Source organism: Lissotriton vulgaris, chromosome 9, assembly GCF_964263255.1.
Source record: "Lissotriton vulgaris chromosome 9, aLisVul1.2, whole genome shotgun sequence".
Classification (NCBI taxonomy): domain Eukaryota; kingdom Metazoa; phylum Chordata; class Amphibia; order Caudata; family Salamandridae; genus Lissotriton; species Lissotriton vulgaris.
In genome coordinates, this window is record NC_141697.1 from 1,074,662,783 (window position 1) to 1,074,689,643 (window position 26,861).

General features: G+C 44.8%; 1 protein-coding gene across 2 annotated transcripts in view; it reads left to right on the plus strand.

Annotated features, from left to right (window-relative positions):
- Positions 1-7,183: 7,183 nt before the first annotated feature.
- ABHD6 (abhydrolase domain containing 6, acylglycerol lipase) overlaps positions 7,184-26,861 on the plus strand; it is a 123,502-nt gene continuing 103,824 nt past the window's right edge. Inside the window, exons 1-2 of one of the 2 annotated variants that reach the window (XM_086939051.1) lie at positions 7,244-7,388; positions 17,052-17,149. The gene's annotated coding sequence lies outside the window, so the exon portion shown is untranslated. Of the gene's footprint in view, positions 7,389-17,051; positions 17,150-26,861 lie in introns of both variants that reach the window. The other variant, XM_086939050.1, reaches the window with a different exon arrangement.

The following is a 26,861-nucleotide window of genomic DNA, read 5'->3' on the forward strand; positions in this document are numbered from 1 at the left end:
ATTCACCTGAGTATAAATTAAGCATAAGTCCAAACAGTGTTATTAAATTAAAGCTCTGCTACCAAAAGTCTTGCATTTATTCATCATAGTAGCCTAAGTGTTTCCATGTTGGAAAAGAGAATTAGGTAAGTGGTATTGCATAATCACTTCCAGAACATTGCAGATGTTATAAGTCTATCTGTACAGCCTCATTTTTGCAAGTCATTAGCTAATTTCTGAAATGCTTTTAATTACATGAACATTACTCCTTGGTTCTACTTATGGTAAAGCGCTACTAAAAATGTCACACATAAGTCAAAAAATGTCATAAATTTTCATACTGAAAACAGGGAAATGTCACACATATGCAATCCTAAAAATTGGCAGCTGTGCATAACATGTGCATCTAAGTTTGAGACAATGCTTAATAAATTGAAGCATATTTACAACAAGGGGTGGTGAGGGACAGAGTCTCTGAATTAAACAGAATACTCTCACCCAGTCAAGAGATCAGGGCTAGATCCAACACCGTTTTTTAGCTCACTGCACCATCCCAGTTTCAGAACCTGGCTGTATGCAAATTAGTCTGTTCCTGTCCCAGTGCATGATGGGAACAGGGCAAACCAAACTACAAAAGCCAATTCTTACACTGGGAAGGAAACAAGCTACCGGGGACCGGTTTCTGGCATTTCAGCCTCTTCGGCCCGGCTTGCTTGAATCCTGATGGTGCAATGAGCAAGGGACTCACATCTGAGTATACCCTTCCACGCTTAGGGTGGACAAAAATATTTACAACAAGGGGTGGTGAGGGACAGAGTCTCTGAATTAAACAGAATACTCTCACCCAGTCAAGAGATCAGGGCTAGATCCAACACCGTTTTTTAGCTCACTGCACCATCCCAGTTTCAGAACCTGGCTGTATGCAAATTAGTCTGTTCCTGTCCCAGTGCATGATGGGAACAGGGCAAACCAAACTACAAAAGCCAATTCTTACACTGGGAAGGAAACAAGCTACCGGGGACCGGTTTCTGGCATTTCAGCCTCTTCGGCCCGGCTTGCTTGAATCCTGATGGTGCAATGAGCAAGGGACTCACATCTGAGTATACCCTTCCACGCTTAGGGTGGACAAAAATATTTACAACAAGGGGTGGTGAGGGACAGAGTCTCTGAATTAAACAGAATACTCTCACCCAGTCAAGAGATCAGGGCTAGATCCAACACCGTTTTTTAGCTCACTGCACCATCCCAGTTACTCAGACATGAGTCCCTTTCTCACTGCTCCATCAGGATTCAAGCAAGCCGGGCCGAAGAGGCTGAAATGCCAGAAACCGGTCCCCGGTAGCTTGTCTCCTTTCTGGTAAAGAATTGGCTTGGTAGTTTAGTCTGCCCTGTTCCCATGATGCACTGGGCCAGGGACAGACTGATTTGCATATAGCCAGATTCTGAGCTGGGATGGGGCAGTGAGATAAATAACGGTGATGGATCAAGCCCTGATCTTTGGACTGGGTAAGAGTGGTCTGCTCAATTCAGACACTCTGTTCATCACCACCCCCTTTTGTAAATCGATTTTGGCCACTATAGGTGTGGCAGGGTATACTCAGACATGAGTCCCTTTCTCACTGCTCCATCAGGATTCAAGCAAGCCGGGCCGAAGAGGCTGAAATGCCAGAAACCGGTCCCCGGTAGCTTGTCTCCTTTCTGGTAAAGAATTGGCTTGGTAGTTTAGTCTGCCCTGTTCCCATGATGCACTGGGCCAGGGACAGACTGATTTGCATATAGCCAGATTCTGAGCTGGGATGGGGCAGTGAGATAAATAACGGTGATGGATCAAGCCCTGATCTTTGGACTGGGTAAGAGTGGTCTGCTCAATTCAGACACTCTGTTCATCACCACCCCCTTTTGTAAATCGATTTTGGCCACTATAGGTGTGGCAGGGTATACTCAGACATGAGTCCCTTTCTCACTGCTCCATCAGGATTCAAGCAAGCCGGGCCGAAGAGGCTGAAATGCCAGAAACCGGTCCCCGGTAGCTTGTCTCCTTTCTGGTAAAGAATTGGCTTGGTAGTTTAGTCTGCCCTGTTCCCATGATGCACTGGGCCAGGGACAGACTGATTTGCATATAGCCAGATTCTGAGCTGGGATGGGGCAGTGAGATAAATAACGGTGATGGATCAAGCCCTGATCTTTGGACTGGGTAAGAGTGGTCTGCTCAATTCAGACACTCTGTTCATCACCACCCCCTTTTGTAAATCGATTTTGGCCACTATAGGTGTGGCAGGGTATACTCAGACATGAGTCCCTTTCTCACTGCTCCATCAGGATTCAAGCAAGCCGGGCTGAAGAGGCTGAAATGCCAGAAACCGGTCCCCGGTAGCTTGTCTCCTTTCTGGTAAAGAATTGGCTTGGTAGTTTAGTCTGCCCTGTTCCCATGATGCACTGGGCCAGGGACAGACTGATTTGCATATAGCCAGATTCTGAGCTGGGATGGGGCAGTGAGATAAATAACGGTGATGGATCAAGCCCTGATCTTTGGACTGGGTAAGAGTGGTCTGCTCAATTCAGACACTCTGTTCATCACCACCCCCTTTTGTAAATCGATTTTGGCCACTATAGGTGTGGCAGGGTATACTCAGACATGAGTCCCTTTCTCACTGCTCCATCAGGATTCAAGCAAGCCGGGCCGAAGAGGCTGAAATGCCAGAAACCGGTCCCCGGTAGCTTGTCTCCTTTCTGGTAAAGAATTGGCTTGGTAGTTTAGTCTGCCCTGTTCCCATGATGCACTGGGCCAGGGACAGACTGATTTGCATATAGCCAGATTCTGAGCTGGGATGGGGTAGTGAGATAAATAACGGTGATGGATCAAGCCCTGATCTTTGGACTGGGTAAGAGTGGTCTGCTCAATTCAGACACTCTGTTCATCACCACCCCCTTTTGTAAATCTAATAAATTGAAGCAGCATCTGTTAAAAGGGTTAAACTGAGTTTTGGGAAAGTAGTTTTATATATATTAGGTGCTATGATTCCTTCAATAGCTGTCACAATGAATGATATGAAAATTAGACGTCTGCCTCCTTTAGTAGAAAAGCTTGCAATAGATACAGCTGGGACATTGAAACAGGTGAATACACAAATGATTGCTATTAGGGCTATGTTTACGCAGAATTGATTAGCATAAGATGGGCAGAGATTGCAAGATGATTGTTCGAAAAGGCCCATTTTGCAGGGTCACGTTTACCTTCTGCTTCCACTTTCTGACTTCGTTTCTGTTGGTCTTAGGACTCTGAGTACTTTACCACTGCTAACCAATGCTAAAGTGCATGTGCTCTCTCCTCTAAACATGATATTATCGGCTCATTATCAGCATATTTAATTTACTTATAAGTCCCTAGTAAAGTGTATAACATGTGCCCAGGGCCTGTCAATTAAATGTTACTAGTGGGCCTGCAGAACTGGTTGTGTCACCCATGTTAGTAGCCCTCTGGCCGTTCCTCAAGCCTGCCATTGCAGAGCCTGTGTGTGCAGTTTACACTGCTATTTTGACCTGTCAAAATAAACCTTTTGCCAGGCCCAGACCTTCCCTTTTTATACAAATAAGTCACCCCTAAGGTGGGCCCTAGACAACCCAGCAATGCATCTTAAAGGCAGTACACATACTTTTATGTTTTACATTTCCTGGTAGCTAAAAACTCCCCAATACTTGTTTCACTACTGCAAGGCCTATCTCTCCCATAGGATAACATTGGGATTACATTTTATAAAACTAATTTCCAATTGGGAAGAGATAAACCCTTCAAGGCTGGTGTGTCTGGAACCACAATTTAAATTTCAAACTTATGGTGAATGCGGATTGTAAACTACAATTCTGAAAATGGCACTTTCAGAAACTTAGTATTTTCCTGCTTTAACCATTTGGTGCATGTAACCTGGCTCTGATCACATGACTGGGTGCAGTTTGCAGTTGGGCTTTGTGTATTCCTCCTACACAGCCACACACAATAGAAGCTTAGGTGTGTCTCAATTGGCCATCTCTGTCAGGATGGGAGGGAGGAGCTGGGCACAGGCTAACTTACTTCTGCATAGGCTGTGTCCTATCCACACACAAAGGCTGCATACCCCCCTTTATTGAGTCTTGAGCCAAGGCAGGCAGGGAGGACCTCTGTGCACTTCAAAGGCATGTCTTTGAAGTGTACCCCACGTCAAAGGTGCCACATGGTATAAGTACTGGATCTCAGACACCACCACTTTAGTACACTTCTTGACCTGTGGATACTCTGCCAGGAAGAATGACTGCTGTGCTGGGGTAGGACTGCCACTCTGCTGGACTGGTGCTCTGCTAGACTCCTACTTTGCCGTGCTGGCCTGGTGGCCTGCTATCCTCCTGCCTGGTTGAGAATAACTGGACCTGCATCACTTGACCCCAGAAACCCGAGTGACTCTTATAGCTAGTTGGCTGGCCTCCTAATCTGAAGCCTCAGGGACATTTATGCTCATTACCTGAAGTGATACTGTTGAAATGTTTGATATTTTATTCAAACATCTCTGGTTGACAGTAGAACAGAAGATTAAGGATATTTTCTTAAAAAGGGCCAGTGCTTCTATGTTAAGGTAATGATTTTCAAATTTCTGATTTACTAACGGGTTGTTTTCGATCCTAACACGATGAATCTGCTGTTTTACTAATTTGTTATGCATGAATTGGGTATAGGATCTCCTTGATTTTGGGAGTGAGTCTGAAGAAGACATTCTGTTCTAGTAGGGATGCTACCCGATTTCTTTCTGATTTAGCTGCTCATCTTGAGACTCAGATGATTTCTGATTTTGACTCTTTTGTACAACTCTGCATTTGAACCGTTATGGCAATTTATTCTGAACTGCTTGATTGTAATATCTTTGTATTAAACCCTTTTTTCCACGACCGTGAACTCAATTATTGAGTGGTCCCAGTTACTGCGTTTTTCTGCTCTGCTAAATGGATGTCTAGGAGGTTGCATTTTCATTCATTTATTTTATGTGGGAGAACCGTGTGATGTAAATGTTTGGGGTTTTCAAATTAATGGAGTGTCCTGGATAATGGGGTACAGTGCCTGCGCCCACAGAGGTATTCCTTGAATTTGGCTTTCACAATCAAGAACTGGCTCTCAAACCTGCAACACCCAACTTTCTGTAGCATTATCTAAGGGTGCCAATTAAAGACAGCATCACTGCCAACAACTTGTGGGGTAATCAGCTAAACAGAGGCCTAGCAGACTTTGAACTGAACACCGACTGGCTAAAAATATCTGACCACAATTAGCTGTAAAGTTCATGCTAAACACCCATCTTACCTTAATTTCAAGAGGCCAACTGCACCTTTGCACTACAGAGCAAAGCTGGCATAATTTCTGACTCGTATGACAAACCTATAGGTCAAAACTGCCTAAAGTGCTCAATGAAGAAAGAAAATGTAATTAACATCATGTGAATGCCATTTCAAGTGTTCCCAATTACAATTATTGTGCTAGATATGCCCATGAATCTTATTATTGCACACTTTGCACATAACAATAGGAATTAGAGATGAGAAATAGACACTTTCCAAATTGATGTTTTTAAAGAGGCCATTTTGACATGCTAGGATGCCCTGAGTTACTGTTTGACAACTGAAAAAGTCTTGGAGTTAGCCCATTTTGCAAAGTTTTAAGCATAACTTTTGTAAAAATGTAATACAAATATCTAACTCCTGAACATTGGTGGCCATAGTATAAGATAATCTTAACTTTCTTTTAAGTGATGTAGTATTGTAATAATTGTAACCAATTGAACAATAACATGTGTTCATTCATTCCCTCAATTGCCCTCTCTGCCACTTCTGATAACAAATCACTCTGTGGATACTTTTACACTTTATGGAGGTCAGGCTACCCATGGGATGTTGGCAATCATGTACTTTATTGCATTTTTAGAAGGGATAACTGAGTATACGTGCAATGCTAGAACGATTGAATGTGTTCGGCGCGTCCAGTTTTATAGAACTGTTGTGAAAAAATAAGTTGTCATTCTGAGAAAATCATTGAGCTTGATGTCTCCAGCAGTGTTAGATTCCACGCTCAGCAGTGTGACGTTCCTCTTGGAATAATAATAATAATAATAAAAACATTTATTAAGCGCCTGGCTGCACAAAACTGTGTATCCCCGCGCTAACTGCTAGTACAAAACAATCCAGAGGAGGAGAGTCAGGAAACTCAGCAGAGGCATTACTATTTAGGGAACAGGTCAGTTTTTAATTTTGCCCTGAATCTCATTTCGGAGGGCTCCATCCGCAAGTGGAGCGGAAGTGCGTTCCAGTGTTTAGTGGCCAAATAGCGGAAAGATCTTCCTTCCATTTTAGCTCTTGTGATGCGAGGGATTTTAAATAGCATCGTGCCTGACGATCTTAAATGATTTCTAATGCTTTGTCAGTGCTTTGCTCAGCCAATATTGACATCTTCCTGGGACGGTGCCTTCCTATTGGTTGAAGTTTCCAGAAGTGAGACCTTCTTCACTAATGCATTCTCACTACTTTAGGATCCCAGGTAGCATGTTCTTTTACCTGCAAAGCCTTCTCGGTGCCTGTAGGTGTACTTGTAAACTGTTACACGCAGCTTTGTACTTTTCTTTTTCACTATTTTACTTTAGAATACTGTGGACCTGATTCACAAAGGTAAACCTACACCTTTGAGCAAGTTTACGATTTTTTTGCAGTTCACAAAGGAACGTTATGAGTCGTATCTTTAGGATTGCATATATTTTTATATGCGGAGTCACCGGCACAGAACGGAGACTCCGCAGTCGAGTAAATATTACTCGTAATATTGCTTTGTGTATTGCACAATATCGTAAACTTACTCAAAAGTGTAAGTTTACCTTTGCAAATCATGCCCAGAGATGTTAATGCGCAAACATTTTAGGAGGGGACTTACATATTTCTGTAGTAAGGCTACTCAATGACAATTCCGGTTGAATCAGCCTCACCCCTCCCCACACATATACATTTTAGTGACTCCTATCATATGATTCACTAAAATGTATGTGGGAATAGGAGTCCAGTGCCCATTCCTAGAGCACGCGGCTTTCAAGCACATTTTAGCCGTCCCTGGGGCAGATGTTCACACGGTCATCTCTAGGGCGCGCAGCGGTTGCCAGCCTCTTTTCTGTCGGAGGATCGCGCTCCTGCACGTTGCCTTTAAGACAGAGGACGACGAGTGCGGCAGTGGGAGGCCTGACACCGGCTCAATGTGCAAGGCCACAGGGACAGAGGGAGACAGGAAGGGCCGCGGACAGGCTCCCGCTGAGCGGCATAAAGCGCCGGGAGAAAGAGACCCTTAAGGGAGAGTGGGCGGCGGGGTCGAGCGGCCGCCGGGGGACGCCCCTCACCAGGTCAGAGCGCCGGAGGTAAGGACACCCTATTCAAACCCTCGGCAAATCTCCTCTACTTGCTGTAGGGGGCAGAGAGCGGCTCGTGGCCGGGCAGCGGTGCAGCTGCTGCCCGGTGCCTTCCAGAGGTGCATACACAGCAGGTGCAGCGGGGACCGCCGCCCCCTCCAGCGGGCAGTGACTGCCCGGATGCGGGATGTAGAATGTAGGTCAGCATTGGGATGCAGTGTGTAGGTTAAACTCCTGCACGCGGGGATGCAGGGACCCCCTCCGACAGGTCACCCCATTGTCAGTTCTACAAAGAGCAGCCGACACAGAACGGCTACTTTCCATGACAAGGCTGACTTCAATGACATAAACACACGCAATTTCTTGTGCAGTTTCTTGCTTTTTGCAAACCACGCCCCTTTCCTGGAGTAGTGCAGAGAGCATACATGCTAACATTTCCAAAGTAGAAAGGGCGGTTTTAAAAAAACATAATTGGGTAAGGTGAATATATTTTTAATTGCTTTCTATTGAACTGGGGATAATTTCAGGTGGGAGGAAGCTACATTACATTACAGCCTTCATTTGATTTAAAATTCGTGAGTCTCTCGCCTGAATCGGGTCGGTTGTCAATGTCATATATGCCAGACGTAAGACTCAATTGCATAACTTTGGATGACCACCGTCCATTATTTTCACGTGTCGTCCTTTATATCGGGATGACGTCTATTGTCTGTCATGTTCTCTCTCTTGCGGGCGCCTTTTGTGCGTAATTATAGCAGTTGTTTATAGCCAGCGGGACTCCAGCAGCCAGTCATAGCCCACTGCTCAGAGGAGACAGGGGGCTGGGCCTTCTGCAGCTGTACCCCTGCGAGAGTCCCTCGGCGCGCGCCCTGGTATCTGGCCCTCGATTCTTTGCACTCATATCAGGATTAATTCATAAGCCTTCCTTGTCAACCATAACAGTACACGCTCACATGTCATGGCAACGGTGAAATGGTATTAAAAAATGTGTGGGAACTATGATCCTAAGTGGGGGTGGAGTCAGACACTTGGCTAAAAGAACAATATATTCTGTTATAGAGGTAAAAAGTCCTGGACTGCAACAGAAAGCACTGTAACTATGTACGTCATCATTTTAAAATTGCTTTACAGTTACACACGGTACATGATAGATTGTTCAAAGTGTGCACAAAGATTTAGGGCCTCATTACGATGTTGGTCTGAAAATAAGCTGCCCAACTCCTTATCGGATTCGGTTCCAACCGACTCCCGGTCAGCGGTTCTGTGTGACCGATTTTGATGCTTCCGAACACCGTTCAGATCGACTCCCATTGACTTCAATGGGATCCTGTGTTCCGACCGACAACACAGGCTCCTATTGGGAAAATTTGTGTCTGCGGAAAACCTTGTACCCTTGCATGGTTTTGCCGGTGGATCCCTTGGGAACTCCCTCGACCCCATACTGGAGGACTCAGGATGAAGGGGGGCCTGCTAGGGGCCCCAAAGTCAGTTTCCAACAGCCTTTCCATGTCGGACAGACTGAGTTGGACTGACACCGTAATCGGTCGGTCGGCAACTCTGGCCATTGAGCTGTACGAATTGGCTTTGACTGACTTGGATTCTCCAAATGCCGGTCGGAACAGATTCGGAATTCCCATTCCGGCCGCGAGCATCGTAATCGGTCAGTCGTTATTGTTTCCGCCTGAGTCGGGAGGATGGGTTCCGACACAGTCTAGGGGAATCCGTCTTTCGGTTGGGGGCTTTCCGACCAACATTGTAATTAGGCCCTAAGTGTTTAAGAAAAACGAGTGTTTTCAAAACACATATTTTTAGTTGCATGCAATCAAACTGTACCTCGTGCAAACCTCTTTTAGTAATGGTCTATTAAAAGGACACACTACATAACACAGCTGGTAATACCCTTAAAGTACTTATTAAGAGAAAATCTCTGTCACCATGACACTGCAGATGATCCGTAAATTAAAGCCTAAACTGGGTAGACATGGGGGAGCCAGAAAATTGACAAAGATGACTGACTGGAGCCCACGATCTGGCTTGGCTCTTAGGCTCCAGTCCATGCACTTGCCGAGCCATAACAATATTTGGCATATAGTGAAACAAGCATCAGGTAAAAATATAATGGTCACTTCAAAATTCCCAAAAGTGTATTTCTTTAACATGTGCAAGTGTTTCACCCTAGTAAATAAGATTGTATCCCTTCATTGCGAAGCATTTATTAAAAGTGATCATTTTTTAACATGAACTTAGAAACATTCATCATACTTCCACCCTGACGACTATGACATTAGTGAACTAAAAGGCAATTCATTTGCCAAGTGCACCCTATATGTAGCCTAGATTCTTAATATACATAAAGCAAATATATAGTCTGGTTATCAAACACAAGAGAGGTTTTTGTACAGCGCACATCCTGAACTCACATATTTGAAGGTGCTCTCATATATGATAATGAAGAAACAGGAGGCATGGTGAATTGTTTTTGTTGCTTAGGATCACACAATTTGGTCAAGTGTGGAAGATGGAGTATAAAGAGTCTTTAAGGGTCTTTTTAATGAAGTTCACTGTTTTATCCTGAACATGTTGTTAAATAATTATGATGTTTATGTTATTAGGGTTTGGGTTAGATAGGCAGACCAATGGATGCCTAGACAGATGGATGTATGGACGGGTGGATGAAAGAGTGGGTATGGGTTTGGGTGAATGGATTTATGGATGGAGAGTATATGGATGAATGTAGAGGGTGTAAATAGGTGAATCGATGTATCTAGGTGGAAGTTTGGATCTGGGTTGGTGCATGAATGAATAGATGAATGCTGCTAGGGCAGGAATATCAAATGCTTTTTAGACAGGCATGTTCCATTGACATCAATGCCTGACTGCATGTAGATCTGGTATCTTACCTTTTATTTTGGCTCTAGCCTCAAGGTAATGTAACCGTGTGCCTGAGGCCTGTCATTGACCGTGCAAGGTCCTATACCTCGCCAATCACCGGGAGGGGTGCACCAAGCATGCCCTTTTTATTAGACAGAGTTGTACTTTCACAGTGATCAAAGTATAACCTATTTTGAGATTGCTAATGTGGCCAGACCCTTTTAGGTCTAGCCTGGGACATCATGCTTGCTATGTTGCTTGTGATGATGTATTGTTTCTTTATAAAAAAGGAGCTTTTAACCCCCATTACTTACCATTGATTGGCTTTATTGTCACTCTAATTTCCTTGCTTTTCATTGGTCTTCTCGTCTGAGTTTCACTTCCTCTTGTGTGTTTGTTTGTTTATTATTTATTTATTTCTGCATTTGTAAAGAACCTGGTTACACCAACTGGTGTGTCCCCGCGCTATTAAGACAGTTTGCACCCTTCAGGAATTAGTGTCTTTCAGTTCAAGTACTACTTTTTATTCTTGTATGTACAACCACGTTTTTAGTTTTTTCCGGAAAATTTTCTCCAATGGTTCCCGCCTAAGGGTCAGGGTAAGGGAGTTCCAACTTTTTGCTGCTAAATAACCGAAGGAGCGTGCTCCCATACGTGCCTTCCTAATCCTTGGCACTTTCACCAAATGTGTCCCCGTGGATCTCAGTTGTCTTCCTGTCTCATAAGGAATCATAAGGTCATTGAGGTACAGTGGACACCTACCCTGCAAGATTCGATGCCCAGTGCACAGTGCCTTAAATGTGATTCCTTTCTGGATAGGTAGCTAATGTAATGAGTTTAGTGCATTCATTGCGGATGCTTTCCTTCGCAGATTTAAAACAAGATGGCCTGTCGCGTCCTTGAGAGATTGCAGCATTTGGAGTCTTTTTTTGTTGGCACCCAGGTACAGCAACTTTCCATAATCTAACCTGGAAGTGACGAGTGCATGGGTCAGGGTCTTTCTTGCCGCTAGAGGTAGGAAATCTAGGGTCTTCCTTAATGTTCTTAGGATTCCAAAACATCTACCTGCAACCCTTTTGATTTGGGTCTCAAAAGATAATCTATGGTCTATCCATATCCCCAGGTTCTTCACCTCTGCCCTTGGGGTGGGGACCTGAACTAAGCTCGCTGGCCACCAATCCGATGACCAGATAGATGGTGTGTTTCCGACTATCAGTATTTACGTTTTGTTGCTGTTAAACCTCAGACAAATATCTGTCATCCATTCCGCTAAATCTTTCAGGCAGTCCGCAAAGCTACTGGCTGCTAGTGCAGATTTTTGGGTTAAGGTGACCACAAGCTGTGTGTCATCTGCGTATGACACTATTGTGATACCGTGTGACACCCTGTTTCTCCACTATTTCGGCCAGGGGGGCCATGTTTCTTTGATGGAGCATGGACCGCACTGATTAATTACTTTATTAGTGTCTCTCCGCTGATAGCGTTATGATTGAAGTACTTTTGTTTTTTTGGTCGATTCCCCAATCGTTGTTGGTTGTCCACTTCCCCACCCCATTCCATCCCTTTTTAACTCCCCCTTCACTGCTTTCCCAGGCCCCCACTGCCTCTCTATGACTAGCCCATTGTTACTGTCCTGTCCGTCGTACGAAGTGTTGTGGCCCATAGAGCGTCCCTATAATGCATTGGACTTACACCGTTAAACCCTGCGCTGGATTCTATTCCATTTCGATATGTACCAGTTATTTTCTTATTATTTTGCTGACTTAGTGTACTTGTAATTGTTCTTTTCCTGTGAGTTCTATTTTGGTATGTGTTTCTGTCTGTATTCCTATTTGACACTTGTTCTGCAACTGTTACCTTCCTTTCCCCCACAATTGTAAAGTGCTCTGATATCCCTCGGGATCATGTTCGCGCTATATAAAACTTTATAACTAACTAACTAACTAACTATAGAAATACCTTCAAATACCTATAAGACGTCATGGGACTGTGTAATAAGCTGGTTCCTTGGTAGTACAGCCCCACCAGGAGCAGCCTGTAGTTGCTCAGCCCATCTTCCAACTGTCTCACTCACACCAGGCACCCAAGCATTCCACTTATGTCAACATATCACACAGAACACTCACACTGGCTGAGCAGCAACTAACAAGGTAAAAGGGAACACTATTAACATAACATGAAACTACTACAGACTGAAAGTAATTAAAAACAAATCCTTGGTGGGCTCGCATTTCGTTGTGGCCACTTCCGTTTAAAAAAATAGAGGACAGGTCTCAGTAGAAGTGGTATGAATGAATTGCAAGTCATGCAGAGGAAAAAAAAAGCCACATGCCATGATTAAAATCATTGACTTCAAAGCATGTTGTCTTCTTAAAAGTGTGGCCAATGGCCACAGTAAGCTGGGCCTGCCTTTTGTTTACACATCCTCCCACCCATTGATTCGTGTGTTTGGGACCCCAGCATAGTGAAGGCTCACGGGAGGGACTCTTATTGGAAATTGTGTCAGACATTTTACTTTGTTTTGTTAAACACCGTTTTACAACTGTTAATTGAACACCATCGACTTCTGTGGGCCAAGAATGCTTTTAGCCACCTAAGGCGAGAGCAGACTAATGCTCCATGCCAGAGATGGCTTCAAGGAAAATGAAAAAGTTTCGCTTTGACCTTAAGCGCACACACAGAAACAAGCATTGGCAAAGCCAGTAGCTCCCACTTACAAGAGCTATTGGCTTTGTAAATGTTTTTAGCCATGTTGCACATCAGCGCTGCTGTGCAACATGACTAAAATATTGACAAATGTTGCCTACCAGAGCTATTCAGTTTGTCAATGTTTTTATTCCATGCTGTACAGCAGCGATGCTGTGCAACATGTCTAAAACCGTTGACAAATCCAATAGCTCTTGTAGGCAAGAGCTACTGGCTTTGCCAATGCTTGTATATCATATCATGACATGTCACACTATACCATAATATAACGTGACAGGGCGTACCATGCAATGACAGGCCATACCGCACCATATCATACAAACAATGACTTGCTTAACTATACCTTATCATACCATACAATACAATGACAAAATGTACTATACAATGACAATCCATTCCATAGTATACTAAACCATGACAGGCCATACAATACCATATTACACAATGACAGGCCATACGATATCATACTATACAATGAAGCGGCTGATTACGAAAGGTAGAAAACATCCGAACCCCCACAGATACTGGCCTGGCAATGCTCCCTGCAAATATTGGCTAAAACAGAAAGTGTTGTGCTACGTTGAGAAGACACACTAGGCCTCCGTCAGATCCCAATCGCGACGAACTAGGATACGATCATGAACGATTTCCAGAACGAACCCTGTACTACCACAGACACATTGAACAACCATGGCAGTGCTGAAGGCAAACTGGAGGAAGTGTTTGCCCCTGATGCAGACATGGATGGGAACCACTACAAATGACCAATCTCACGCCATGATCTTTGCAGGCCTCTTAACGTGCTCTTTGCTGATCCAGGCAGCAAGAAGCTGCCAGGGCTTATTGAGATGGGGACTGAGGGCTTCTCTAGTTAACACTAACCACCCCCAGTTTTTCTTTGCCCCATTAATTACTGCCCACTCCCCAAGTTAGTAGGCCAGTTCATAGTTGTTACATCATAGGCACCTACATAAAACATTATAGGGGACCAGATCTCTATGCATAGTAACAGAGATGAATATAAGAAGCATGTGGAGCCGTCATGTGCAAGAGTGACCATCTCGTACATAGAACTACTGGATTCAGGCTGATGCTGCACACCTGCAGATTACAAGATGTGTATCTAGCTAAATAAATTGTAACAGTATCTGCTATGAGCTTGTCTACCCAGTTATTGTTTAAAACAAAGTACAAAATCTAATAAAACAGATTTAAACAAAAAAATTACAGGCCTTACCATGCCATTCTATAGAAAGAACATAACTAAAAACATTGACAAAAACAATTAGCATAAGTGAGAACTGTTGGATTGTGCCTCTGTTGTGGAGACAGCCGAGTACTACTTGCGGTGAGAAGTGTCACTGTACACCAGAGGTTTTCAATCTGTGAGGCGAGACCTCCAGGGGGGGCTATGAAGTCCTGGAAAGGGGGGCGCGCATTTCCCAACCTCACTAATGCCTGAAATCTAGAACGTTGATTTTAGAAAAGGACAACTGTCCCGCAACGGTTAATTCCGGTCGCTGTGACGTTCCAGGGTGCCTGCTTTCCTAAATGAGATGCAAATGTGCGCTGTGAGTTAATCTTCAAGTGTAAAGGGTGTTTGGTAGCTGGTCCTGGCTTTAGTTGATCCAATCATTCCAAGCTTTGTGATGACAAAGATTTCTTTTTTTTTTAATTGTAATGCAAAGAGTTAACAACTGAGCAGTAAAGTAATGCTTTTAGTCACAATTATTTGTACACAGCCCTTAGTACCCCTAAGGAGGTGTTGGAGTGATAGTTATGTAAAAAAAAAGTAAATTGCATTACATAGGGTCTGGTATTTCCAAAATATACATTTTGGAAGCACGATTTTATGTAAAACTATTTGCACATTTTGTAGCAGACTTTCTTGTACTGTGTGTAATGCAAATATAAAATAATGACTTACATATTCACAGTGCTTTCTATCAAAGGCTGTGACATCGTAGCACTAAAAAATCATAAGCCACTGTTCTCCACGGCATCAACCAAGATTTAATTCTGTGGTTCTCTAGTTACACGCAGACCTCGGCAGTGCATTAACTAATAGAGGTTTCATAATGTACTACAGTACATTTCCCACTGACTAACAACTTTTTAACATTTATTTTTCAATTAAGCTGCCCATTATTTTATATGTAGCTACCTGAGGGTGAACGACTAAACAAACGTACAGAATAGCTTGCGCCACCAGTTCTTCACTTTTTTTGGCGTTCCAGTGGTGCAAGCATCTCCACCATACCTATGAGGCGAAGCAAAGTCACTGCATGGCCTGAAAGATGTAGAGTAAGACAAAGCAGCACAAGTAGCTGCGTTGCCTTACTCTGCGTCAAGGAGGCGTTCCCCCTCAACACAGATGGATTTCGAAGCTGCCTCAGATTTACAGAATCGCATAAACCTTGGGCATCGCCAAAACCTTACTCTTCCCCAGAGAGGCATAATGAGGAGAAATGTTTCTCCTCGTTTTTTCCTCTTTTCCATGTGTTCTGCATTCTGCATCTCCCATAGAAAGAGGAAAACTCCTCTCTGGATTGTTTTTATGCAGGAAGGTGCCTCTTCCTGCACAAAAACAATCCTGCCTACGTTGGTGCTAGGCAGAAATTTGTGCGTCAACGCAAGGGAAAGGACAGGAATGTACCATATTTCATAAATATGGTGGATTCCTGCAATTTCACATTGGCGTAGGGCAGAGCATCAAAATGACTTGTGGCGTTGCCCTATGCCAATTCCTCATAAATTAGTCCCTTTGTTCTTGGATACACCTTTGACCTTGCCCCAGCCCTCACTGACCTTTGGTTTGCTAAGCACTGCTTACTATTATTTTCCCTCTGTAAAAATGATTTGCTTTGGTAATTGTGGGGCGCTTATGGTTGTCGATAGTTGTTGATGATGATGGGAAGTACCAGGTTCTTGATATTTTTGTCAGGAGGGGGTCCTTAAACCTAAATAATTTTGACAAGGGGGTCTCAGCATCAAAAAGTTTGAAGACCTCGGCTCTACACAAAGGCTGAGTCTGGCGAGCAGCCAGAGAAGGGCACTTGATAGGTGGACCCCCCCAAACTAATTCTGAAGTGTGAGACACTGAATACAAATCCCAGTATAAAAAACATGTATACAAGTGGGACCCAAATTCCAAGGCCTTAATGAACAAGGAAAGGGAGTGCTCTGCACTCAAAGTAACACTGTGTGACCAAGGCTGGTGCCTGCACTTGCAATTTGAGGAGCTGAGGGGCTACATGAGTGGCTAGAAGCCAGCCTCTGCTGATCGAGAGAAATCTGACTTGCCTTGCAGGAGAAGAGTCTGTTGAGGAGAAGAAGCCCAGCATGTCTCACAAACTGTCGAATGTGCAGAGGAAACTTACATTTATTGTAGTAGCCAATCTTAAAGCTACCACCCGAAATGGAGCCCTTTCTATGTTGGTGGACGTAGGCAGGGTCGGCTTTAGCGCAGGTGGCGCCCGGTGCGACAATCACTTTTGGTGTCCCCAACCCATGACCGCCTCTTCGGATTCCCTCCCTACCACCTTCAAAAGTGCCCCATATCTCTCCTATCATAAAATATTGCTAAACACAGCGACCCCCTGAGGTCACAGCCTCCCCTCCACAGGTCAGCACCCAGTGCGGCCGCACCAGTCGCACTGCCCTAATGCCGGCCCTGGACGTAGGGGTAAAGCAAATAGCACTGAGGGAAAGTTGGCTGCAACTTCACTAGTTTCATTACAAACAATCACTGTGAAATTCACACACAAATGCAAATTTTGCCTCTAATTTGCTTTAACAACTTACTTTAGATTTCACTCCCTCCCTCTATTAGTAGTAGTTCTCATGACTATGAGCTGCAAGTCTACATTCTGCAACAGAGCTACTTGTACTATCATTCATGATAAGGTGTCAGAATCAATGTGACAACTGTCCCTTATGTTGGCTGGCAACTTTTGCCTAGTGTGCACTTTCGATAGCTTTTTAATCTTTATACAAGTCCAGTGACATATTAAAATTTGCTTAATACTGCTATATAATATACAAACCACAGAAATAACCTACGAGATCGTGTAAGTGTGTTGGTCCTCTATTTAGGGTGTCTCTTGCTGCAACCCCTGGCTTGCTCCCTGCTACCACTGGCACTTCATTTGCGACCCTTGGCCTCCAAGATGGCATAAGTCCCAAGAAAAAAGGTAAGCAGTCTCCTGTTTACGTTCTACTGCTCCCAACAGGGATCACATTCTTTAAAATAAGTGTATTCAGTAGAAGAATTCCACTTTTCTGAATAACCAAACACGTGAAAGAAAACACATATTGTTGAACAACTTCTATTTCTTTATTGAGAATACATGAATAGTTGTGGTAGAAACATACCTTCACCTTTGTACTTATTAAAAGCGAGCAAGTTGTCCTAAATAGAAACGTTTTAGCAATCATAGGAATATTGTAAGCCAATAGCATGTTTAGTTTTATAGCACAATATCCTCCAGTTCGAAAGAATAGAAATGTGTAATGCTTCTTTAGTATATTATGTCAGCAGGCTATTTAGAATACAGATGTATATAAACTAGACATGCATTTGTATTATTACCTGCTGTGCTAACCGTGCAAGTGTGTGGTTCTTCTTAACCCCTTAACTGCTTAGAACGTTCCACGCCAGTGCGGAACGTTCTATTGAGAGGGCAGGGCCGTGACGACCAATGGACGTGCGCAGCACTACAAAGGGAGTGCACGCGATGGCCGTTGGCCGTCAGAAGCAGCGATGATCGGACAAAGGTTATATCATATCACTTCCTGTGATGAAACTGAGGTCAAAGGATGGCTGATGTCACTTCCACTACCCATACATTTTGGTAGATTGACATCCACATATTTAACATTAAAAACTGGTAACTAACTCATGACTATCAAAAACCTCAATCAATAGGGAATTCTGATGTATAGTCAAGGAAAGGACAGACCAGGGAAATCACTATGAAGCCTCTAGTACACAACCAGTTTGTGAAAGCTGTGCACTCTGAGCTGGTTTGTACCTGCTGTGACCCCTGCAAACAGTCCAGGAACCAGGAACAGGATGGGAAGGGGCAACAAAAGTTCACCAAAGCACATACGTGCATTGCTATGTGTTGTGGTGTACTTGTGTTTGTATAGTGCTTAATACTTCTGTCAAGGGACTGAAGCGCATTAGTGGTCAGGTAGCACGCTACTCATGGGGGAATGCCTGGTTGGAAGGGTATTGTGGTGGAGGGAGATAGGGAGAGACACAACTTGTGTATCAGTTCGGCCTAGAGTAATTGCCTTATTTTGATCACTCTTGACCTTTTTGGGGCAGATCGCAGAGGTTGTTCTGTCTTGTTAAACCAGGCATCATGGTGGTTCTGCAATCTTAATTGAGGAAAAAGCTAAGTATTTACCTCTTTACTGAACTTGCGATCTTTTTATATTTTTCTTGTCTTGGCTGATAGTGAGTGCCAAACCTTGTATTAAAAATGATGTTCCACTGAAGCTCTTCTTGTAGGAGAGGACAGATGGGTGAGCGGCTAGTGTAGAACAGAATGTTCCTTCTCAGAGTATTTATGGAATTTTGCTTAAACTATCAATATATCTTTCCTTTGGAAGGCCCTGTGGGTCATGCAGAGTGCCTTGAAGGTAGAGTTCATGTTAATTGGTAATGTGAAGTGCTTGAAGCATTAGTATGATGAATCCCCTTAGACTCCTGTGTGGGAGCTGTCTTGCTGCAGCATTTGAATGTTAGCAATTTGCGAAGTGGGAAGTGGCCATTAGCAGGTCTGTTGTTTTTGTATGTACCCTGTGTGTGGGAAGATGCTTTGGAGTGTTTCCATTGTATTAAAGGAGCTTTTTGTCAATTGCACTACTTGAAGGACCAAGAATAGGTTGGAATTCATAACCACTCTGAGGTTTATTACTTTCTTTGATATAGACGGTGTTGTCTCTTTTTCTTTTGGCGCAGCAGTAGCAGATTGGTGGCTAATTCTCTGCACGGGTCATGATCTCAGTTTACCAGGATTTGAGCTAAAGATGGGTGCTTACCATCTGTTCATCAACGGCACACAGACACTGGTGAAGTCTAGACCACTCTAGTTCTTGAGCCTTTTCTTATTTTAGTATTATCTGTGTGTTGTCTGTGGAATTGTAGATTGTTGGGCTAAAGGACCTAATTAGGTCTGATGAGGGAGTGAAGTAAAGATTTAACAGGAGAGGAGAGAGGATTGAGCCCTGGGAAAGGCCACAGTGTGTGAAGATAGGAACTGAAATAAACATGGGTGGTGGGACAATATTTTGCCTCCTTTGGAGGTAGCGGGCGATTCAGTGTAGGATACTGTATCCAATATAAATTAAGGACTACATATACCAGAATGAAAAAAACAACCTCTTCAAGATCAAATCACTCAAACAAGGACCTGGGAAACTGAAGCAAACAGGCTGTGGCCCTGAGTGCAGGGTTAGGAGACCCAACACTGATGGCACTGTACCTGTTTTGTACAAACCTGGTAGAGACAGGATCCATCCTCTAACAAAAGACTGTGTAGTCCTGTGAGGAGATGTACACACTATTTTTGATGCTGTTGAACACTGGAAAAGATAGTTAGAAACTTTTATTATGTACAAACCCAGGGAATAGTGCTGTCTTTTTTAAGGCTATCCACCTCCTGATTCTACTAATGTACAGGCCTGTCATCTAATCTATACTACTATTATAAAGAGAGAACTGGGAACCTTTGGGCCAGGTAAACTCCAGAAGTACACCACCAATCACAACACCCAATACAGCGTTGGAAAGGGGAGGCCCAGGAGATGGACATAGGCTATAAAGGACCACACCATGTACATTAGGGGGGAAGAACGTTAGGGGAAAAGTAGTCCTTAGGCGTAGGCATACAGTGATTGATCGCGGCGTTCAGCGTCAGCATCATGGGCGCATAACGCGGCGTTTGGTGCATACAACGCGATAGGGTGTGGGCGTGACGCGAGGAGGAGCGCGGAACCGACACTCGGTTCACTGCAATGTGCACCACTGGAGCCGTGGTGAGGAGCGGCGAAAGTGCAGCCGTAAACAACAAAAGTAAGGCGGCGTTCCTGGAGCCGTGGGGAGGAGCAGCGAAAGTGCAGCCGTAAAGAAGAAAAGTAAGGCGGTGTTCAGCCTACGGCCAGGACCACGGGGAGGAGAGCGGGAGTAAGTGTACTCGAGTGATAGTGTGAACCGACACACGGTTCACTGCGGAGGAGCGCGGAAGTGAGTGTACTCCAGTGATAGTGTGAGGATGAGGTGACTGGGCTCAGGAGATTGGGGGGGAAGGTGCGCAGGCTCTCACAGCAGAAGGACAAGTACTTTGAGGGGAACACACAGAAAGGAGCTGGCTGTGTCCGGGTTGTGCAATGTTGGTGACTACAGGAGATTGGGGGGGGGGGGGTGCTCAGGCTCTCACAACAGAAGGCCAAGTACTTTGAGGGGAAGTGGGCAAAAAAGCGCTGATTGCTAAAACACAGAAAGGAGCTGGCCATGTCCAGGTTGTGCAGTGCTGGTGACTACCTTTCACCTCGCAAAGCCTACCTGGACAACGTCGGGACAGGCTGCTAGTGATGAATAAAGGAGAGCCCTGCAGATATTCAGCCAGACACAGAATGACCATGCCGTGTGAACTTCTACACTTATTCTCTGCCCCTGGGCTTATGACATCTCACAACCGAGTTTCTCTCATACCATCATCTAATAGTTCCCAAACAGGTAAAAGGGAGGCAGCCTTGGAGATCATACCTGGGCCAGGTTGGACAACTCCCTTAGTCCAGAGGAATACCTTTAAGAGCACAGTTCTCAGCATCAGCACTTGGGTGCAAGTTTCACTGGGCCTGGAGCAACGACAAAGGAGGATGGTGAGTTAACATGATTTTGGGCCGTAGCACGTGTGGGAGCAAACAACATACCTCAATTTTTTAGGACACCCCAAAATTAAAAAAACCGTACATTTAACTTCATACGGCTCTCCCATGGAAAATAATTGTGCAAAAAGGCACCCTCCCAGACATCCGTTTTGCAGAGTATCAAAATAAGTAACTGGGACCACTCAATAATTGAGTTCTAGATCAAAGGAAAGTTAGTCTTTATTACAGGAATCTCAAAAAGAAGTGACTCAGTATAAATACATTGAAGGCTCAAATACAGAGTTATTTATTACAGAATAGTAAACAATCAGAAGTCACCCTAAGTCCCAATTGAACAACAAAATAAAGACAGAGTTGGACAGCATCCCTCATAGACCAGGAAACTCTTCTGGCTCGCATCCAACATCAAGGGGTTTTATACACAATCTTTGCATAATAAATTAGCTAAAACTGCTGATTCATAACTTCTTGATTGTTAGCAATAACTCTTTACAAAACCTGAAGAAATAACATCAATACCTTAACACCTTAGCACTGTCCCATTCTAAGAAAGCACCCAGCATTTTCTGTGCCACTGCCCTCCTGATATGTTTCAACAAAATATGAAACCTTTAAAAATATCAGGACGCACACATGAATAGGACTCGTTTGACTGGCGTAACTACAGCAGAAAGACCTTGGGTAGAAAACTAGTGTTTTCATTGAAAGCCCTGTATTCATAACAGTGAAAAAAACTGTCTCAGCATCGCGCAAGGGGACTTGATGCACAGGGGGACATGATAGGAGGTGGTGAACATAAGAGTGAAAGACAGAATCAGCATCCATTTTTTTCACCATGGAGTTTTCACACAAATGTGGCTCAACTAATTTATGTTAATAAACACACTTCTATACCCTCTTATTAAACTCGTTTCAACTGTAATCATATTAACTTCATTTGCGCATTGGATCCACAATGAAAAATATTAATACTCCCTAATTTTTATTGCACAAAAATTATAGTTTTAAAAAACATTTCCACACATGGACAGACTTGAAAACGACCATAGCCTACAGCAATGGCATGCAGGGAACCTTTCCAGACTCAGATCAATGGGAATAACTCGCCAAACAGAGGCAAGGAGGGCTGCGGAACAGATCATAGTTCGGACTGGTGGGGCATTTATTTGGACACAGTGTCCAGCGATGGGCACCTCGCCCAGAACAGTCACACAACTAAAATGTCTTGAACCATGTTGTTTGCCTATCTCTCTTGCTCTGCTGAACGCGAAACCGACAGCCCCACATTTCTTATTTCTCTCGAAATGCTGCTATCATGTCTGACAAGTTCTCAGACTGAGTATGGTAGAGGTCAAAGAGCGCGCGCCGACATCTCTGACCTGGACAGCAAGAGTATATAAACTCAGTGATAATGCTTATGTGTACATAGACGAACCTTGAACTCTGTCCCCTTTGTTCGTGTTCCCAGAAGGGAGCGCCACTATCAGTTATTGGCCCTTCATTTCCAAGTATTCACATTTGTACCTGTGGCATATCCCTCACAAGAGATTGTAAGTAACCATAGTTTAGAGCATGATTCATCACTTTTGTATAATTTTTCTCCTTTGACCCTTTAAAAAAAATATTTTCTGTGCTGTAAAAATATCAACCCTGTACTTTGTCTGGACCCAAAGTAAGCAGTTAGAGATTCAGATTTTAGATGCAGCAAAGTAATATATTTTTTCCAAACGTCACTGAATGTTTGCTCTTGAATATTCATGACTCTGCTGCAATGAAAAAAGTCTCCTTTTGCCTTTTGATTTAGTGACTAACAGGATGTTGATGTTCTTCAAAGTGATCTAAAATCCACCCCTTTCCGTTTGATCTACACATGGGTCCAACTTTGGTCTAAAATTATTTGTGTAGAAGAGGGTAGTCCCAAACTACTTGAAGAGTGGAAGCACTCATGGCAGAAAAAGACAAGCATTTACAATGCAATGGTCTCGGCATTGTTAAAGTTAGAGCTATTGGCATTGCTCATGACATTATTTTTATTTATGTTTTTGTTTTTAAAACATAAATAAATGGCATTGTCATTTACAATGCCAATAGCTTAATCGCTCGCAAATGCGAGACCTATTGCATTTGCACTCACACAGAGCCACATACACAAAGCCACCCACCCACACATAGAGCCACCCACACACAGACACACCCACACACAGAGACACCCACACACACACAGAGCCATCCACACACACAGAGCCACCCACACACACAGAGCCACACACACACAGAGCCACCTACAAAAAAGCTACCCACAGAGCCACCCACACACACAGAGCCACACACACAGACAGAGCCACACACAGAGCCACCCACACAGAGACAGAGCCACCCACACATAGGCAGAGCCACCCACACACAGACAGAGCCACCCACACACAGACAGACCCACCCACACACAGAAAGACCCACCCACACACAGACAGAGCCACCCACACACACACAGAGCCACCCACACACACACAGAGCCACCCACACACAGAGCCACCCACACACACACACATACAGAGCCACTCACCCACAGCCACCCACACAGAGACACCCACACAGAGCCACCCACAGAGCCACCCACACACACAAGCGAGTGGAGGGTGGTGTTAAAGTTGGCAGAGGGTACAGAAAGGACAGAGGTGACTGGCACCCACACTCGAAGCGAGTGGAGAGGGTGTTAAGGTTGGCAGAGGGCACAGAAAGGACAGCGGTGACTAGCACCTACGCTCCAGGCGAGTGTGGCGGATGCTAGGGTTGGCAGAGGGCACAGAAAGCACAGGGGTGACTGGCACGAGTGGTGGAGGGAGGATGCTAGGGTTGGAAGAGGGCACAGATGACATTAAGGGGATGTATGTGTGCGGCTGGGTATGTGGGTCTCGGCCTGGTGACCCTCCCTCGTGCCACAGTTGGCAGGCACACACTCTCCTTCCGTCCTCATCCCACGGCGGCGCCCTCAGCGGTGACAGTGTTAACGCGCAGAGGCCAGAAGGAAAGGCCTGAAAAGCCGAGCCCCGGCGTGTCGCGGCCCAGCCGGCCCTGCTTTATTTATAACCACAGGAACATTTGAAATATATGTGCACGCTGCTTCCTCGCACCCCGCCTGCTGATGTGCTCCAAACCGCAGCACTGGACCCAAAACAACAAACACACCAGCAGAGCTGCAGCAGTTCGCGGGCACACCTATGCACGCGTCCCCGGCACCGCGTGCAAACCTATGCACAAGTACCAGCACAGCGTGCACACCTATGCATGAGTAGGGGCACCGCGTGCACTGTAGGAGCACGCGTGCACTGTAGGAACCCGCGTGCACACCTCTGGGGACTTCACCTGTGGACTTCCTGCCTCGAGGTAAGGAAGGCTTGGTAAATCTACAACAAAGTTTTAAGGTGGCTGCGCGTTGCAGATTATAAGACCCTCACCTGCACGTTTCGGAACCTCCTTAAGTTACTTGTGGCTGAGACGAGCGACACTGCACACTGATTGAAGCAACACGTGGGGCGCCTTGAAGTTACGATTCTGCTTTCTAGGCGCTTCAGGGCTTTAGATACTGTTTCCCGACTAGCTGCTGGTACAATGCCTTGCGTAAGGGTATCAGAGATTTTAGATTCCTCACAAAATTAAAATGGCTTAGTCAATCGCAAGTACAATTGCAATCATTAAACAAGGTTTGTGCAGAAAATGCCCCCGGAATCCCGCCGCGGCCGCACCAGAAGTCAGGCAAGGTCGCCTGTGACTGGGGCGGGACCTGGTCCGGACCGGAAGAGGAGGCAGGCGGAGTCAATACGTCTCGCGGCCCGGGCTCCTGTGAGCGGTGGAGAGCCCTGGAGCCGCCAGCAGGAGGTTGCGCGCCGCGTGCTGAGAGCGGAGTCCCCTGAGATTGGCCCGTTAAGTTCCAAAGGGCTGGGGGGGCTTGGTGCCCTCATGTGTGTGTGTGTGTGTGCGACAGTGACGGTGGGGGCGGGTGGGGGCGGAGGGGGCTTGGTGCACTTGTGTGTGTGTGCGCGCGTGTGTGTATGTGTGGGGGGGTTTCTCTGTATGTATGTGCGTGCGTGTGCCCTTGTGTGTGTGTTTCTGTTTATGCGCATGCGTGTGTTGTATTGGAGCTGCGCGCATTGCAAGAAACTTGCAACAGCTCTCGAACTTGTGCGCGTGCAAGTTTGAAATCGCCTCCAAGGAGATGCGCGCGGCCAGGATTGTCTCGCGCGCTTAGCCGAGACCTAAAAAACAGAGAATAGTCAGCCTTTAAGATTCATTAGAGAAGTCGCATACACCACCTACAGACAACACCTGTATTGGGAGAGACGTGTACTTCAGATCTGCTCACCCACACAGTGCTGTCTTTGACACACAGTTTCCTGCCTCATCACAGGGCCACACAATGAAGATGAACACTCCACAGTGAACTGGAAACTCTTGCACAGAAAGCGTTTCCAGCTCCGGTGTGAACTTTCTGCACAGTTGGGCTCCATTTCAAACCTCTCTAGGACGTGAGCGTTGGTGCCAGATGAGAACCTCATTGCTGTGGGGAAGTGTACAAGGGATGTCCATTGTCCTGCTTGCCATGGTCCTGCCCCAATTTTAAGGCCATGCCTTCTTCCCTGTACGCTCACATGATGACAAGCATTCTTAGGTTGGCAGATCTGTTAATTGTCTTTGAGACATGCAGAGAGGATATATTTCTGATACTTATGGACTCCAAATGGAGTATTATTTGTACACTTCATATACACGTGTAAACTATTGTTGGTCTTTTTGTAAGTGTATGAGAACAGGTACTTCCGAAAACAATGAGGGACTCTTTTATGGTGATAGTGGTGGTACCAAAACCAGGTATGGATGCCTCTTTTTGTAGGTCTTACAACTTTTCTCCATTACATGAAAATACTCAGTAAAGCTCTGATGTAATGCTGATTGATTCATTCAGACCATGCCGTCGCAGAAACGGGACCGACTGGCCTCTGGTCGGTGGTCCCAACCGCCTAATTATGATGAGACCGCACATGGCGCAGTCGCATACTCCCATTACTCTGTGGGAGCTTGTGTTACAGCCATAAACCTGCTGTAACACAAACTCTCATAGAGAAATTGGAGGCTGTGTTCATCCCTGCACCCGTGACAGGCACCAAGGAGTTTTCCACGGGGTGCAGGGATCAACAAGGGGGCACCTATGGTGCCCCCTCGACCCCCAGCCAGAGGCCGAAAACAGAAGGGGGCCCTGCTAGGGGCCCCCAAACAAGCTTTCCGACAGGGTTTCGATGTTAGAAAGGCTGGCATGGAAACCCTGCCGGACACCGTGCATCGTGATAGAGAAGGTGGAAACGCCTTCCATTTGGATTTCGGGCCAGTCTCCGACCGGCCGGTTTCAATTCTGACCGGCTGTATTGTAATCAGCCGGTCGGAGTTGAAATCGACGATCTCTGTCGTAAGGCCTCCGACCTAAGGTCGGAGGCTTTACGACCAAGATCGTAATCGGGCCCTTTATGTCCACTGTTCGAATGCTGGGCCTTGTCTGAACTTTTTCTTTCGTATGAGGAGGACAATACTGTGGAGGAAATATTGAGTTTTTAACATCGGCAAACAGAAATATCGGAAAAAATATTGTGATAAAAAAATATTGTGCTGCAAAAATGTAAAAGAATTGATTTTAGGTAAGTAATGTCATTGTTCAGAATTTAGTTTTTATAAAATATTGTATTTAATAACATAAATGTTAAAAATATTGTTTTTTGTTTTTATGCGTTGTTTGTATAAATGTTATTCATTTTCCTAAATATTGTTTGACATTTTTAGTGATTTCGCTTTTTTTAATTTAATTGTTATTAATAATTTATAGTGTTGTTGCGGATTTTTGGGTTTGTATTAATATTTTAATTGACTAACTATGCATATTGTGTAATACATAGCACTCATGGGTTAAGATGATAGTTTAATTACACCCAAGAAAGGACAGCCATGGAGAACAACATT